The following is a 17304-nucleotide window of genomic DNA, read 5'->3' as shown; positions in this document are numbered from 1 at the left end:
GTTTGGTGTTGTGATGAGCGGATATTTTATACGCTTTTTGGGGGTAATTTCATGTAGATTTTAGCATGTTTTAATTAGTTTTTAGTTAAATATTATTAGTTTTTAGGCAAAAATCATATTTCTGGACTTTACTATGAGTTTGTGTGTTTTTCTGTGATTTCAGGTATTTTCTGGCTGAAATTGAGGGAGCTGAGCAAAAATCTGAGTTAGGCTGAAAAAGGACTGCTGATGCTGTTGAATCCTGACCTCTCTGCACTCGAAATAGATTTTCTGGAGCTACAAGAGTTTAATTGGCGCGCTCTCAACGGCGTTGGAAAGTAGACATCCAGGGATTTCCAGCAATATATAATAGTCCATACTTTGCGCGAAGATAGATGACGTAACTTGGCGTTGAACGCCAAGTACATGCTGCTGTCTGGAGTTAAACGCCAGAAACACGTCATGATCCGGAGTTGAACGCCCAAAACACGTCATGACTTGGAGTTCAACTCCAAGAAAAGCCTCAGCTCGTGGATAGCTTTAGTCTCAGCCCCAGCACACACCAAGTGGGCCCCAGAAGTGGATTTATGCACCAATTATCTTAGTTTGCTCATTTTCTGTAAACCTAGGTTACTAGTTTTCTATTTAAACAACTTTTAGAGACTTATTTTAGACCTCATGACATTTTCAGATCTGAATTACATACTTTTTGACGGCATGAGTCTCTAAACTCCATTGTTGGGGGTGAGGAGCTCTGCAGCGTCTCGATGAATTAATGCAATTGTTTCTATTTCACTCAAACGTGTGTATGGTCCGATCTAAGATGTTTATTCGCGCTTAATTATGAAAGAGGTGATGATCCGTGACACTCATCACCTCCCTCAATCTATGAACGTGTGCCTGACAAACACCTCCGTTCTACATCAGACTGAATGAGCTTCTCTTAGATTCCTTAATCGGAATCTCCGCGCTATAAGCTTGAATTGATGGCGGCCACTCTTGAGAATCCGGAAGGTCTAAACCTTGTATGTGGTATTCCAAGTAGGATTCAAGGATTGAATGGCTGTGACGTGCTTCAAACTCGCGATTGCTGGGCGTGATGACAAACGCAAAAGGATCAACGGATCCTATTCCAACATGATCGAGAACCAACAGCTGATTAGCCGTGCTGTGACAGAGCATCTGGACCGTTTTCACTGAGATGATGGGAGGTAGCCACTGACAATGGTGACACCCTACATACAGCTTGCCGTAGACGTGCTTTACAAACAATTGAGTTGAATATTACATTACAGAAATTCAGAGGACAAAGCATCTCCAAAACTCCAACATATTTCTCATTACTGCACAACAAGTAACGATTTTATTCTCTTTTATTTTTCCAATCTAATAATTCCAACTGATAATTTTAATTAATATCCTGACTAAGAATAATAAAATAAACATAGCTTACTTCAAACCAATAATCTCCGTGGGATCGACCCTTACTCACGTAAGGTATTACTTGGACGACCCAGTGCACTTGCTGGTTAGTTGTACGGATTACAAATTCGTGCACCAAGTTTTTGGCGCCGTTGTCGGGGATTATTCGAGTTTGAACAACTAAAGGTTTATTTTGTTGCTTAGATTAGGAAGAATTTATCCTCTTTTCACTAGAATTGCATCTTTTATTATCCCTTTTTAAAAAAAAATTCTTCAAAAAATATTATTTTTCTTTGTCAATTTTTAATTTTTTCGTGAGTTTAGTGTCTTGTTCTATGTTTGGTGTCAATTATATATTTGATATTTTTCTTTAAAAATTTTCGAACTTGTGTTCTTTGTTCTTCATTGATCTTCAAGTTGTTCTTGTTTATCTTTCTTGTTGATCTTGAGTTTTTCTTGTTTTGTGTCTTTTCTTGTTTCACTTTTGTTCTTTCTAAAGCATTAATCCTCCAAAAGGAATATACCTATTCAAAACAAGTGTTACATTTACTCCCAATTGGCTAGAGTATTGGTTTATATTCTTGATGATTGGGCACCAGTTCTTTTGAAAATCTCTTTCAAAAATAATCTTTCTTGATTTAATCTTGTGCCAAACTTTAAGTTTGGTGTTTTCTTGTTAATTTTGATATAATTTTCAAAAATTTAGTAAAGTTTTCTAAAAATTTTAAGTTTGGTGTTCTTTCTTTTGTTCTTGTGTTCTTGTGAATCTTCAAGGTGTTCTTGAGTCTTTCTTGTGTTTTGATCTTAAAATTTTTAAGTTTGGTGTTCCTTGGTGTTTTCCCTCCAAAATTTTCGAAAATAAGGAGCATTAGATCTAAAAATTTTAAATCTTGTGTCTTTTTTGTGTTTTTCTCTTTCATCATAAAATTCAAAATTAAAAAAAAAACATATATATATATATATCTTTTCTAACTAATTTTAAACTATATTTTCGAAATTTTTTTTTATAAAATTCAGATTTCAATTTCAAAATTTTTTGAAAAATTTTCACAAAATATTTTCAAATTTTTATATATTCCGTTTTTATTTATTCCACTTCTATAAAATAAATAATATCAACATACATATCATCTCCCTTGTTCCATCATGGAATTAAGTGGAAATGCACAGTCCAAGAGGACTTTGGGGTCATATGCTAACCCCACTACTGCTTCATATGAGAGTAGTATCTGTATACCCTCCATTGGAGTTAGTAGCTTTGAGTTGAATCCTTAGCTCATTATCATGGTGCAGCAGAACTGCCAGTATTCCGGTCTTCCACATGAAGAACCTACAGAGTTTCTGGCACAATTTTTACAAATTACTGACACAGTACATGATAAAGAAGTGGATCAGGATGTCTACAGATTATTACTGTTTCCATTTGCTGTAAAAGATCAAGCTAAGAGGTGGTTAAAGAACCAGCCTAAGAACAGCATAAAAACATGGAAACAGCTGTCAGAAAAATTCCTGAATCACTATTTCCCTCCAAAACGGATGACACAGCTAAGGCTAAGCATCCAAGGCTTCAAACAAGGAGATAATGAATCCCTTTATGATGCCTGGGAAAGATACAGAGAAATGCTAAGAAAATGCCCCTCTGAAATGTTTTTAGAATGGGTGCAATTAGACATCTTCTACTATGGGCTTACAGAAAAAGCTCAGATTTCTCTAGACCACTCAGCTGGTGGATCTATACATATGAGAAAAACAATTGAAGAAGCTCAAGAGCTTATTGATACAGTTGCCAGAAATCAGCATCTGTACCTAAGCAGTGAATCTTCCATGAAAGAAGAAGCTAAAATAGTAACTGCTGAACTCAGTCCAGTGGATCAGGCTAATGAATTCAATCAGCAATTAGACTTTCTAACTCAGCAGCTAGCCGAATTCAAGGAATTATTACAGGAAACAAGAATGGCTAACAGGAATATGGAAGTACAGTTAAAGCAGACAGAAAAACAACTATCAAAACAAATAACAGAAGAATGCAAATCAGTTCAACTAAGAAGTGGGAAAACATTAAATACCTCACTTCAAAGCAGCAGGAAGCCAAGAAATGAACAAATGGCTACTCAAAATCCCTCTGAGGACAATCAGAGCCCAGAGAGGAATAATTCTGGCGCTGAACGCCCAGCCCATGCTCATTCCTGGCGTTCAACGCCAGAAACAAGCATGAATCCGGCGTTGAACGCCCAAAGGGAGCATAGTTCTGGCGTTCAGACGCCAGTAACAAATGGGGAGATGGCGTCTAACGCCACTCCAGCTTCCACCCCTAGCATTCAAATGCCAGTGGGGGATCAGTCACATACAAGTGCTGATGACAACCCTTCTAAAAAGGCTTCCCAACCCACTTTTATAGGTAATAAACCTGCAGCAACTAAAGTTGAGGAATACAAAGTCAAAATGCCTTATCCTAAAAAACTCCACCAAGCGGAACAGGATAAGCAATTTGCCCGCTTTGCAGACTATCTCAAGACTCTTGAAATAAAGATTCCGTTTGCAGAAGCACTTGAGCAAATACCCTCTTATGCTAAGTTCATGAAAGAGATCTTAAGTCATAAGAAGGATTGGAGGGAAACTGAAAAAGTTTACCTCACTGAAGAATGCAGTGCAGTCATTCTGAAAAGCTTACCTGAGAAGCTTAAAGATCCTGGGAGCTTTATGATACCATGCACATTAGAGGGTACTTGTACCAAGCAAGCTTTATGTGATCTGGGGGCAAGTATCAACCTAATACTTGCATCTACTATCAGAAAGCTTGGTTTAACTGAAGAAATCAAACCAACCAGGATATGTCTTCAACTTGGGCCATTCGCCTTTCCTACTGACTTTGTGGTGCTGGAAATGGAGGAGCACAAGAGTGCAACTCTCATTCTAGGAAGACCTTTCCTAGCAACTGGCCGAACCCTCATTGATGTCCAAAAAGGGGAAGTAACCTTGAGAGTCAATGAGGAGGAGTTCAAGTTGAATGTTGTCAAAGCCATGCAACATCCAGACACCCCAAATGACTATATGAGTGTTGATATTATTGACTCTCTGGTAAGAGAGGTCAATATGGCTGAGAGTCTCGAATCAGAGCTAGAGGACATATTTAAAGATGTTCAGCCTGACCTGGAGGAATCAGAGAGAATAGTAGAACCTCTGAAAATCCCTCAGGAAGAGGAGAAACCTCCTAAACCCGAGCTCAAACCATTACCACCATCCCTGAAATATGCATTTCTGGGAGAAGGTGATACCTTTCCTGTAATTATAAGCTCTACCTTAGAGCCACAGGAAGAGGAAGCACTAATTCAAGTGCTAAGGACACACAAGACAGCTCTTGGGTGGCCCATCAGTGATCTTAAGGGAATTAGTCCAGCCAGATGCATGCACAAGATCCTATTGGAGGGTGACGCCAAGCCTGTGGTCCAACCAAAAAGGCGGCTGAACCCAGCCATGAAGGAAGTGGTGCAAAAGGAGGTCACTAAATTACTAGAGGCTGGGATTATTTATCCTATTTCTGACAGCCCCTGGGTAAGCCCTGTCCAAGTCGTCCCTAAAAAGGGAGGCATGACAGTGGTTCATAATGAAAAAAATGAACTGGTTCCTACAAGAACAGTTACAGGGTGGCGTATGTGTATTGATTATAGAAGGCTCAATACAGCCACCAGAAAGGATCATTTTCCTTTACCATTCATAGACCAAATGCTAGAAAGACTAGCAGGTCATGAATACTACTGCTTCCTGGATGGATATTCAGGTTATAATTAAATTGCAGTAGATCCCCAGGATCAGGAGAAAACGGCATTCACCTGCCCATCTGGAGTATTTGCATACAAAAGGATGCCATTTGGCCTGTGCAATGCACCTGCAACCTTTCAGAGGTGCATGCTCTCAATTTTCTCTGATATGGTGGAAAAATTCCTGGAAGTCTTCATGGATGACTTTTCAGTATTTGGAGACTCATTCAGCTCCTGCCTTAGCCATTTAGCACTTGTTCTAAAGAGATGCCAAGAGACTAACCTGGTTTTAAACTGGGAGAAGTGTCACTTTATGGTGACTGAAGGAATTGTCCTTGGGCACAAAATCTCGAACAAGGGGATAGAGGTGGATCAAGCTAAGGTAGAGGTAATTGAAAAATTACCACCACCTGCCAATGTTAAGGCAATCAGAAGCTTTCTGGGGCATGCAAGATTCTATAGGAGGTTTATAAAGGATTTTTCAAAAATTTCCAAACCTCTGAGCAACCTGCTAGCTACTGACACGCCATTTATCTTTGATAAAGAGTGTCTGTAGGCATTTGAGACTCTGAAAGCTAAATTGGTTACAGCACCAATCATCTCTGCACCAGACTGGACATTACCATTTGAATTGATGTGTGATGCCAGTGACCATGCCATTGGTGCAGTGTTGGGACAAAGGCATGACAAGCTTCTGCACGTCATTTACTATGCCAGCCGTGTTTTAAATGACGCACAGAAGAATTACACAACCACAGAAAAAGAGCTACTTGCAGTGGTTTACGCCATTGACAAATTCAGATCCTATTTAGTAGTATCAAAAGTGATTGTGTATACTGATCATGCTGCTCTTAAATATCTACTCACAAAGCAGGATTCAAAGCCCAGACTTATAAGATGGGTGTTGCTTCTGCAAGAGTTTGATATAGAAATAAGAGACAGAAAAGGGACAGAGAATCAAGTAGCAGATCACCTGTCCCGAATAGAACCAGTAGAAGGGGTGTCCCTCCCTCTCACTGAGATCTCTGAAACCTTTCCGGATGAGCAACTCTTTGCCATCCAGGAAGTGCCGTGGTTTGCAGACATTGCAAACTACAAGGCAGTGAAATTCATACCCAAAGAGTACCGTAGACAGCAATCAAAGAAGCTGATCACAGATGCAAAGTATTATCTTTGGGATGAGCTGTATCTCTTTAAGAGATGTGCAGACGGAGTAATCTGTAGATGTGTGCCTAAAGAAGAAGCGCAGAAGATCCTTTGGCATTGCCATGGATCATAGTATGGAGGACATTTTGGAAGTGAGCGAACAGCCACAAGAGTCCTCCAAAGTGGCTTCTACTGGCTTACTCTCTATAAAGATTCCCGAGTGTTTGTGCTTAATTGTGAAAGTTGCCAAAGATCTGGCAATCTACCTCACAGTTATGCCATGCCTCAACAAGGGATCTTGGAGATTGAGTTGTTTGATGTATGGGGCATTGACTTCATGGGACCTTTCCCACCATCATACTCAAACACTTATATTCTGGTGGCAGTGGATTATGTATCCAAATGGGTGGAGGCTATTGCAACACCCACTAATGACACTAAAACAGTGTTAAAATTCCTTCAGAAACACATCTTCAGCAGATTTGGTACCCCTAGAGTATTAATCAGTGATGGGGGCACTCATTTCTGCAATAAACAGCTTTACTCTGCTTTGGTTCGTTATGGAGTTAGCCACAGGGTAGCTACTCCATATCACCCACAGACTAATGGGCAAGCTGAAGTCTCAAATAGAGAACTTAAAAGAATCCTGGAACGGACTGTAATTAACCGTAGAAGGGATTGGGCAAGGAGCTTGGATGATGCTCTGTGGGCATACAGAACAACATTCAAGACCCCTATAGGGACCTTTCCATACCAGCTTGTGTATGGAAAGGCATGTCACTTGCCGGTGGAACTGGAACACAAGGCCTACTAGGCAACCAGATTCCTGAACCTTGATGCCAAGTTAGCTGGAGAAAAACGTTTACTCCAGCTAAATGAGCTAGAGGAATTTAGACTCAATGCTTTCGAGAATGCAAAAATTTACAAGGAGAAAGCAAAAAGATGGCATGATAAGAAATTGTCATCCAGAGTCTTTGAGCCGGGGCAGAAAGTTCTGCTATTTAATTCTAGGCTCAAATTATTCCCCGGGAAATTAAAATCCCGGTGGAGAGGTCCATATGTAATTACAAGTGTATCACCATATGGATACGTAGAGCTTCAGGATAATGACTCTAACAAAAAGTTCATTGTTAATGGACAGAGAATTAAACATTATCTTGAAAGTAACTTCGAGCAAGAATGCTCAAAACTGAGACTTGGTTAGAGCTCAGTGGTAGTCCAGCTAAAGACAATAAAGAAGCGCTTGCTGGGAGGCAACCCAGCCATTTACAAAGTTTATTTACTAATTAAATAAATTTCTTTTTTTTTACAGGTATGTGTCCAAGTATCTTCAAAGGGTAAAAATAGCAATTGATTGAATTCACAGAGTTACAGGAAAATTTGGAAGCTCACTGGCGTGAAAAAGCTAGTAAAAAACATTTTGGGCGTTGAACGCCCAAAAGAAGCACCCACTGGGCGTTCAACGCCAGTAAGGGTAGCCATCTGGGCGTTAAACGCCAGAAAGGAGCATCTTCTGGGCGTTGAACGCCAGAAAGAAGCACCTTCTGGGCGTTTAACGCCAGATTGTTAGCATCCTGGGCGTTCAGAAAAATGCCCAGTGACAAAGGACTTCCTGGCGTTCAACGCCAGAAAGAAGCATCAGCTGGGCGTTGAACGCCCAGGAGAAGCAGCATTTGGGCGTTAAACGCCCAAAACATGCATCGTTTGGGCGTTTAACGCCAGGATGGTGGGGAGGAGGTAAAATTCGTTTTTCTTTATAATTTTTCTAAATTTTTATGTTTCAATTCATGATTTCTTGCATAAACATGTTTCAAAATGTCATCCTTCAAAATCAAATTAGTTTCTAAGAACCCTAATTTCTAAAATCCATTTTTCAAAAATATCAAATATATCTTAATTCATAAAGACAAATTGTTTTCCAATCCAATCCAACTCTTTTAAGTTTGTTTTCAAAACTCAATTATCTTTTTAAAATCTTTTTCAAAATTAAAAATTCAGATTTATCTTTTTAAAAATTATTCATATCTTTCTCTTTTAAAACTATATCTTTTTCTTATCATATCTATCTTTTTCTTATTTTCGAAATTTCCTACCCCCCTCCCTATATATTGAATTCGGCGCCCCTCTCATCATCACCATGCCACACTTGCTCTCCTCCTATCCCTCTCCTTTCTTCTCTTTTGCTTGAGGACAAGCAAAGCTCTAAGTTTGGTGTGTTTATCTGTGATCACAAAAACATACTCATTAAGATCATGGCTCCTAAAGGAAAACAACCCATCCTAAGAGGCAAGAAAGAGAATACTCCAAAGCCACTTTGGAATCAAGGGAAGTTCTTAACTAAAGAACATTCAAACCATTACTATAAAATAATGAGTCACAGATAAGTGATCCCGGAAGTCAAATTTGATTAAGGAAGATGAATATCCGGAGATCCAAGAGCAAATTCGAAACAGGAACTGGGAAATTCTAGCCAATCCTGAAACGAAAGTGGGAAAGAACATGGTTCAGGAGTTCTATGCTAATCTATGACAGACAGACAGGCAAAGAATAATTGGAGCTGCTCTCTATGACCATCGGACCTTAGTCAGAGGAAAGATTGTTCATACCCATCCTGACAAGATCAGGGAGATATTTAAGCTTCCTCAACTGAAGGATGACCCAGACTCCTTTAATAGGAGAATGATGAGGGTAAATAAAGGTCTGGACAAGATTCTAGAGGATATATGCATCCCTGAAGCCAGGTGGACCACCAGCACGACTGGCATCCCAAATCAACTCAAAAGAGAAGATCTAAAACCAGTAGCCAGAGGCTGGCTGGATTTCATTGCGTGTTCCATATTGCCCACCAGCAACCGTTCTGAAGTTACCATTAAAAGAGCAGTATGATTCACTGCATCATGTTGGGAAAAGAAGTAGAAGTCCATCAACTGATCTCATGTGAACTATACAAAATAGCAAACAGGAATTCCAAGGACGCCAAATTGGCCTATCCAAGCTTAATTTCTATACTTTGCAAAGATGCCGGAGTGAAGATGGGAATAACAGAGTATATCTCAGTTGAGAGGCCAATCACTAGAATATCAATGGACAGACAACAGCTGCAGGATGATTCAAACAAGAAGAGAGCACAGGAAGTCCTTCCAGAACTCCCTCAATTCGAATATTGGGAACATCTTGAGGCTTCTATTTCCAAATTGCAAGAAGCTATGGACCAATTAAAGGAAGAACAGAACAATCAAAGTAGCATGCTTTGCAAACTGCTTAAGGAACAGGAAGAGCAAGGGCGTGATCTAAGGGAGCTGAAGCGCCAAAAATTAATCCTTGAAAAGCACCCCACAGATTAGAGGAACATCTACTTCTCAAAACAACAGGTTGTCGGGTTCCAATTTTTAGCTTTATCTCTGTGATAGTGTTTTTATAGAAATTTACCTTAGGAGATATATAGTAGTAGTAGTAGTAGCAGTAGTGGTAATTAGTATATCTATTCTGGTTTTATTCCCAATTAAGTCATAATTTATTTTTCTCATCATCATCAGGCATGAATAAAATAGTAGATAATTAGAATAAAGAAGTAATTTATTTTTCGAGTTCTTAATAATAAAAATTATAATTAACAATATGTGGTGGCAATACTTTTTGTTCTCTGATTGAATGCTTGAACAGTGCATGATTTTGATCTTGAATTTTATGAATATTGGCTCCTGAAAGAATGAGGAACACGAAAAATATTATTGATGATCTGAAAAATCATGAATTTGATTCTTGAAGCAAAACTCAAAAAAAAAAAAAATTTTGGATCAAGAAAAGGAATAAGAGCCAACAGCCCTTAAAACCAAAAGGCAAGGGTGAAAAGGATCCAAGGCTTTGAGCATCAGTGGATAGGAGGGCCCAAGGAAGTAATTCCAGGCCTAAGCAGCTAAATCAAGCTGTCCCTAACCATGTGCTTGTGGCATGCAGGTCCAAGTGAAAAGCTTGAGACTGAGTGGTTAAAGTCGTGATCCAAAGTAAAAGAGTGTGCTTAAGAGCTCTGGACACCTCTAACTGGGGACTCTAGCAAAGCTGAGTCACAATCTGAAAAGGTTCACCCAGTCATGTGTCTGTGGCATTTATGTATCCGGTGGTAATACTGGAAAACAAAGTGCTTAGGGCCACGACCAAGACTCATAAAATAACTGTGTTCAAGAATCAACACACTACACTAGGAGAATCAATAATACTATCTGAATTCTGAGTTCCTATGGATGCGAATCATTCTGAATTTCAAAGGATAAAGGGAGATGCCAAAACTGTTCAGAAACAAAAAGCTACAAGCCCCGCTCATCTAATAAGAATCTGAGCTCCATTTAAAACTCTTAGATATTATTACTTCTTAATTTCTTTCATCCTATTTTATTTATCTAGTTGCTTGAGGACAAGCAACAGTTTAAGTTTGGTGTTGTGATGAGCGGATATTTTATACGCTTTTTGGGGGTAATTTCATGTAGATTTTAGCATGTTTTAATTAGTTTTTAGTTAAATATTATTAGTTTTTAGGCAAAAATCATATTTCTGGACTTTACTATGAGTTTGTGTGTTTTTCTGTGATTTCAGGTATTTTCTGGCTGAAATTGAGGGAGCTGACCAAAAATCTGAGTTAGGCTGAAAAGGGACTGCTGATGCTGTTGGATCCTGACCTCTCTGCACTCGAAATGGATTTTCTGGAGCTACAAAGTCCAATTGGCGCGCTTTCAACGGCGTTGGAAAGTAGACATCCAGGGCTTTCCAGCAATATATAATAGTCCATACTTTGCGCGAAGATAGATGACGTAACTTGGCGTTGAACGCCAAGTACATGCTGCTGTCTGGAGTTAAACGCCAGAAACACGTCATGATCTGGAGTTGAACGCCCAAAACACGTCATGACTTGGAGTTCAACTCCAAGAAAAGCCTCAGCTCGTGGATAGCTTTAGTCTCAACCCCAGCACACACCAAGTGGGCCCCAGAAGTGGATTTATGCACCAATTATCTTAGTTTGCTCATTTTCTGTAAACCTAGGTTACTAGTTTTCTATTTAAACAACTTTTAGAGACTTATTTTAGACCTCATGACATTTTCAGATCTGAATTACATACTTTTTGACGGCATGAGTCTCTAAACTCCATTGTTGGGGGTGAGGAGCTCTGCAGCGTCTCGATGAATTAATGCAATTGTTTCTATTTCACTCAAACGTGTGTATGGTCCGATCTAAGATGTTTATTCGCGCTTAATTATGAAAGAGGTGATGATCCGTGACACTCATCACCTCCCTCAATCTATGAACGTGTGCCTGACAAACACCTCCGTTCTACATCAGACTGAATGAGCTTCTCTTAGATTCCTTAATCGGAATCTCCGCGCTATAAGCTTGAATTGATGGCGGCCACTCTTGAGAATCCGGAAGGTCTAAACCTTGTATGTGGTATTCCAAGTAGGATTCAAGGATTGAATGGCTGTGACGTGCTTCAAACTCGCGATTGCTGGGCGTGATGACAAACGCAAAAGGATCAACGGATCCTATTCCAACATGATCGAGAACCAACAGCTGATTAGCCGTGCTGTGACAGAGCATCTGGACCGTTTTCACTGAGATGATGGGAGGTAGCCACTGACAATGGTGACACCCTACATACAGCTTGCCGTAGACGTGCTTTACAAACAATTGAGTTGAATATTACATTACAGAAATTCAGAGGACAAAGCATCTCCAAAACTCCAACATATTTCTCATTACTGCACAACAAGTAACGATTTTATTCTCTTTTATTTTTCCAATCTAATAATTCCAACAGATAATTTTAATTAATATCCTGACTAAGAATAATAAAATAAACATAGCTTGCTTCAAACCAATAATCTCCGTGGGATCGACCCTTACTCACGTAAGGTATTACTTGGACGACCCAGTGCACTTGCTGGTTAGTTGTACGGATTACAAATTTGGGCACCAATGGGTGACCTCTTGGGAAGTCCTCGTGTTGCACCTCTTTTTTTTTTTTTTTTTTTTTACGTCGTGCCACCTTCATTCTTTAAATGACGCTATCCCGACTAGGACACCTAAGGGCGAGCCGCAATGGCCTCATCCTCGGCAGGCACCTACAGTACCCGCCAGGCTTCGTGGATAGTGTTCCGCTCTCTCGCGCCGCATGGTTAAGAAAATTGTGCGTGCGAACTATAATAGGTGCGATCATACCAGCACTAATGCACTGGATCCCATCAGAACTCCGCAGTTAAGCGTGCTTGGGCGAGAGTAGTACTAGGATTGGTGACCTCCTAGGAAGTCCTCGTGTTGCACCTCTTTTTTTTTTTTTTTTTTTTTTTTTTTTTTTTTTTTACACATCGTGCTGACCTTCATTCTTTAAATGACGCTATCTCGAGTAGGACACCTAAGGGCGACCCGCAATGGTCTCATCCTCGGCAGGCACCTACGGTACCCGCAAGGCTTCGTGGATAGTGTTACGCTCTCTCGCGCCGCATGGTTAAGAAAATTATGTGTGCAAACTATAATAGGTGCGATCATACCAGCACTAATGCACCGGATCCCATCAGAACTCGGCAGTTAAGCGTGCTTGGGCGAGAGTAGTACTAGGATGGGTGACCTCCTGAGAAGTCCTCGTGTTGCACCTCTTTTTTATTTTTTTTTTTTTTTTTTTTTTTTTACGTCGTGCTGACCTTCATTCTTTAAATGACGCTATCCCGAGTAGGACATCTAAGGGCGAGCCGCAATGGTCTCATCCTCGGCAGGCACCTACAGTACCCGCAAGGCTTCGTGGATAGTGTTACGCTCTCTCGCGCTGCATGATTAAGAAAATTGTGTGTGCGAACTATAATAGGTGCGATCATACCAGCACTAATGCACCGGATCCCATCAGAACTCTGCAGTTAAGCGTGCTTGGGCGAGAGTAGTACTAGGATGGGTGACCTCCTGGGAAGTCCTCGTGTTGCACCTTTTTTTTTTTTTTTTTTTTTTTTTTTTTTTTACGTCGTGCCGACCTTCATTCTTGAAATGACGCTATCCCGAGTAGGACACCTAAGGGCGAGCCGCAATGGCCTCATCCTCGGCAGGCACCTACGGTACCGCAAGGCTTCGCGGATAGTGTTACGCTCTCTCGCGCCGCATGGTTAAAAAAATTGTGTGTGCGAACTATAATAGGTGCGAACATACCAGCACTAAGGCACCGGATCCCATAAGAACTCCGCAGTTAAGCGTGCTTGGGCGAGAGTAGTACTAGGATGGGTGACCTCCTCGGAAGTCCTCGTGTTGCACCTTTTTTTTTTTACGTCGTGCCGACCTTCATTCTTTAAATGACGCTATCCCGAGTAGGACACCTAAGGGCGAGCCGCAATGGCCTCATCCTCGGCAGGCACCTACGGTACCCGCCAGGCTTCGTGAATAGTGTTACGCTCTCTCGCGCCACCTACGGTACCCGCCAGGCTTCGTGGATAGTGTTACGCTCTCTCGCGCCACCTACGGTACCCGCCAGGCTTCGTGGATAGTGTTACGCTCTCTCGCGCCGCATGGTTAAGAAAATTGTGTGTGCAAACTATAATAGGTGCGATCATACCAGCACTAATGCACCGGATCCCATCAGAACTCCGCAGTTAAGCGTGCTTGGGCGAGAGTAGTACTAGGATGGGTGACCTCCTGAGAAGTCCTCGTGTTGCACCTCTTTCTTTCTTTTTTTTTTTTTTACGTCGTACTGACCTTCATTCTTTAAATGACGCTATCCCGAGTAGGACACTAAGGGCGAGCCGCAATAGTCTCATCGTCGGCAGGCACCTATGGTACCCGCAAGGCTTCCTGGATAGTGTTACGCTCTCTCGCTCCGCATGGTTAAGAAAATTGTGTGTGCAAACTATAATAGGTGCGATCATACCAGCACTAATGCACCGGATCCCATCTAAACTCCGCAGTTAGGTGTACTTGGGCGAGAGTAGTACTAGGATGGGTGACCTCCTGGGAAGTCCTCGTGTTGCACCTCTTTTTTTTTTTTACGTCGTGCTGACCCTCGTTCTTTAAATAACGCTATCCCAAGTAGGACACCTAAGGACAAGCCACAATGGCCTCATCCTCGGTAGGCACCTACGGTACCGGCAAGGCGTCGCGGATAGTATTACGCTCTCTCGCGCTGCATGATTAAGAAAATTGTGTGTGCGAAGTATAATAGGTGCGATCATACCAGTACTAATGCACCGGATCCCATCAGAACTCCGCAGTTAATCGTGCTTGGCCGAGAGTAGTACTAAGATGGGTGACCTTCTGGGAAGTCCTCGTGTTGCACCTCTTTTTTTTTTTTACGTCTTGCCGACGCTCATTCTTTAAATGACGCTATCCCGAGTAGGACACCTAAGGGCAAGCCGTAACGGCCTCATCCTCGGCAGGCTCTTACGGTACCCGCAAGGCTTCGCGGATAGTGTTACGCACTCTCGCGCTGCATGGTTAAGAAAATTGTGTGTGCGAACGATAATAGGAGAGATCATACCAGAACTATTGCACCGGATCCCATCAGAACTCTGCAGTTAAGCGTGCTTGGGCGAGAGTAGTACTAGGATGGGTGACCTCCTGGGAAGTCCTCGTGTTGCACCTCTTTTTTTTTTGACGTCGTGCTGACTCTCGTTCTTTAAATGACACTATCCCGAGTAGGACACCTAAGGACGAGCCGTAATGGCCTCATCCTCGGTAGCCACCTACGGTACCCGCAAGGCGTCGCGGATAGTGTTACGCTCTGTCGCGCCGCATGGTTATGAAAATTTTGTGTGCGAACTATAATAGGTGCGATTATACCAGCACTAATGCACCGGATTCCATCAGAACTCCGCAATTAAGCGTGTTTGGGCGAGAGTAGTACTAGGATGGGTGACCTCCTGGGAAGTCTTCGTGTTGCACCTCTTTTTTTTTTACGTCGTGCTAACCCTCGTTCTTTAAATGACGCTATCCCGAGTAGGACACCTAAGGACGAGCCGTAATGGCCTCATCCGTCGGTAGGCACCTACGGTACCCGCAAGGCGTCGCGGATAGTGTTACGCTCTGTCGCGCCGCATGGTTATGAAAATTTTGTGTGCGAACTATAATAGGTGCGATCATACCAGAACTAATGCACCAGATCCCATCGGAACTCTGCAGTTAAGCGTGCTTGGGCGAGAGTAGTACTAGGATGGGTGACCTCTTGGGAAGTCTTCGTGTTGCACCTCTTTTTTTTTCTTTACGTCTTGCCGACGCTCATTCTTTAAATGACGCTATCTGTTCAACTAGCCAGCAAGTGTACTGGGTCATCCAAGTAATACCTTACGTGAGTAAGGGTCGATCCCACAGAGATTGTTGGTATGAAGCAAGCTATGGTCACCTTGTTAATCTCAGTTAAGTGGATTTATAGGGTCAAATGTAATTGGATTAGATAATTAAAAGATAAATAAAATAAAAAAAGGATGGAAATACTTATGTAGATCAATAGTGGGAATTTCAGATAGGCGTGTGGAGATGCTAGAATCCTCTCGAATCTCTACTTTCCTATTGCTTTCATCCAATCCTTCTTACTCCTTTCCATGGCAAGCTGTATGTAGGGTATCACCATCATCAATGGCTACTTTTAATCCTCTCGAGAAAATGGTCCAAATGCTCTGTCACAGCACGGCTAATCATCTGTCGGTTCTTAATCAGGTTGGAGTAGAATCCTTTGATTCTTTTGCGTTTGTCATCACGCCCAGCCTTCAGGAGTTTGAAGCTCGTCACAGTCATTCAATACCGGAATCCTACTCGGAATATCACAGACAAGGTTAGACTTTTCGGATCCCCATGAATGCCGCCATCTATCTAGCTTATACCACGAAGATTCTGTTGGGGAATCTAAGAGATATGCGCCCGGCCTAAAGTAGAACGGAAGTGGTTGTCAGTCACGCGCGTTCATAGGTGAGAATGATGATGAGTGTCACGGATCATCACATTCATCAAAGTGTTGTGCAACGTATATCTTGGAATAAGAATAAAAGAGAATTGAATAGAAGATAATAGTAATTGTATTGAAAGTTGAGGTACAGCAGAGCTCCACACCCTTAATCTATGGTGTGTAGAAACTCCACCGTTGAAAATACATAAGTGAAAGGTTCAGGCATGGCCGAATGGCCAGCCCCCTAAAACGTGATCAATAGCCTCCTAAGATGAAGAATAAAACAAAACTGAGACCAAAGATGTCTAATACAATAGTAAATTATCCTGTTTATACTAGACTAGCTACTAGGGTTTACATGAGTAAGTAATTGATGCATAAATTCACTTCCGAGGCCCACTTGGTGTATGTTTAGGCTGAGATTGATCTATCCACGAGCTGAGGCTTTTATTGGAGTTGAACGCCGAGTTATAGCATGTTTTTGGCGTTCAACTTCGGGTTATGACGTGTTTCTGGCGTTTAAGTCTAGAAGCAGCATGTACTTGGCGTTGAGCGCCACTTTACGTCCTCAATTCCCGAATAAAGTATGACTATTATATATTGCTGGAAAGCTCTGGATGTCACTTTCCAACGCCGTTGAGAGCGCGCCATTTGGAGTTCTGTAGCTCCAGAAAATCCATTTCGAGTGCAGGGAGGTCAGATTCCAACAGCATCAGCAGTCCTTTTGTCAGCCTTTTTCAGAATTTTGCTCAAGTCCCTCAATTTCAGCCAGAAATTACCTGAAATCACAAAAAAACACACAAACTCATAGTAAAGTCAGAAATTGAATTTAACATAAAAACTAATGAAAACATCCCTAAAAGTAGCTTGAACTTACTAAAAACTACCTAAAAACAATGCCAAAAAGCGTATAAATTATCCGCTCATCACAACACCAAACTTAAATTGTTGCTTGTCCCCAAGCAACTAAAAATCAATTAGGATAAAAAGAAGAGAATATACTATAAATTTCAAAATATCAATGAATATTAATTATAATTAGATGAGCGGGACTTGTAGCTTTTTGCTTCTGAACAGTTTTGGCATCTCACTTTTTCCTT

The 17304-nt window shown here is 41.3% G+C and overlaps 10 non-coding genes across 10 annotated transcripts; all 10 read left to right on the top strand.

Moving 5' to 3' along the window:
* The first annotated feature begins 12499 nt into the window (after positions 1-12499).
* Positions 12500-12618, top strand: LOC112698972 (5S ribosomal RNA). Its single transcript, XR_003152099.1, has one exon. It is a non-coding gene; the product is annotated as a 5S ribosomal RNA (ribosomal RNA).
* Positions 12619-12828: 210 nt separating this feature from the next.
* LOC112698701 (5S ribosomal RNA) lies at positions 12829-12947 on the top strand. Its single transcript, XR_003151844.1, has one exon. It is a non-coding gene; the product is annotated as a 5S ribosomal RNA (ribosomal RNA).
* Positions 12948-13151: 204 nt separating this feature from the next.
* On the top strand, positions 13152-13270 carry LOC112698610 (5S ribosomal RNA). The gene has a single exon (XR_003151757.1). It is a non-coding gene; the product is annotated as a 5S ribosomal RNA (ribosomal RNA).
* Positions 13271-13471: 201 nt separating this feature from the next.
* Positions 13472-13590, top strand: LOC112698959 (5S ribosomal RNA). The gene has a single exon (XR_003152087.1). It is a non-coding gene; the product is annotated as a 5S ribosomal RNA (ribosomal RNA).
* A 281-nt stretch (positions 13591-13871) lies between these two features.
* On the top strand, positions 13872-13990 carry LOC112698523 (5S ribosomal RNA). Its single transcript, XR_003151674.1, has one exon. It is a non-coding gene; the product is annotated as a 5S ribosomal RNA (ribosomal RNA).
* A 193-nt stretch (positions 13991-14183) lies between these two features.
* LOC112699132 (5S ribosomal RNA) lies at positions 14184-14302 on the top strand. Its single transcript, XR_003152251.1, has one exon. It is a non-coding gene; the product is annotated as a 5S ribosomal RNA (ribosomal RNA).
* A 184-nt stretch (positions 14303-14486) lies between these two features.
* Positions 14487-14605, top strand: LOC112699003 (5S ribosomal RNA). Its single transcript, XR_003152129.1, has one exon. It is a non-coding gene; the product is annotated as a 5S ribosomal RNA (ribosomal RNA).
* Positions 14606-14789: 184 nt separating this feature from the next.
* LOC112699140 (5S ribosomal RNA) lies at positions 14790-14908 on the top strand. The gene has a single exon (XR_003152259.1). It is a non-coding gene; the product is annotated as a 5S ribosomal RNA (ribosomal RNA).
* A 183-nt stretch (positions 14909-15091) lies between these two features.
* Positions 15092-15210, top strand: LOC112699094 (5S ribosomal RNA). Its single transcript, XR_003152215.1, has one exon. It is a non-coding gene; the product is annotated as a 5S ribosomal RNA (ribosomal RNA).
* Positions 15211-15393: 183 nt separating this feature from the next.
* On the top strand, positions 15394-15512 carry LOC112698975 (5S ribosomal RNA). Its single transcript, XR_003152102.1, has one exon. It is a non-coding gene; the product is annotated as a 5S ribosomal RNA (ribosomal RNA).
* The last annotated feature ends 1792 nt before the right edge of the window (positions 15513-17304 follow it).

This window comes from Arachis hypogaea, chromosome 6, assembly GCF_003086295.3.
Source record: "Arachis hypogaea cultivar Tifrunner chromosome 6, arahy.Tifrunner.gnm2.J5K5, whole genome shotgun sequence".
Lineage (NCBI taxonomy): Eukaryota > Viridiplantae > Streptophyta > Magnoliopsida > Fabales > Fabaceae > Arachis > Arachis hypogaea.
Note: the sequence above shows the minus strand (reverse complement) of the source record. Positions and strands in the feature narration are given on the sequence as shown.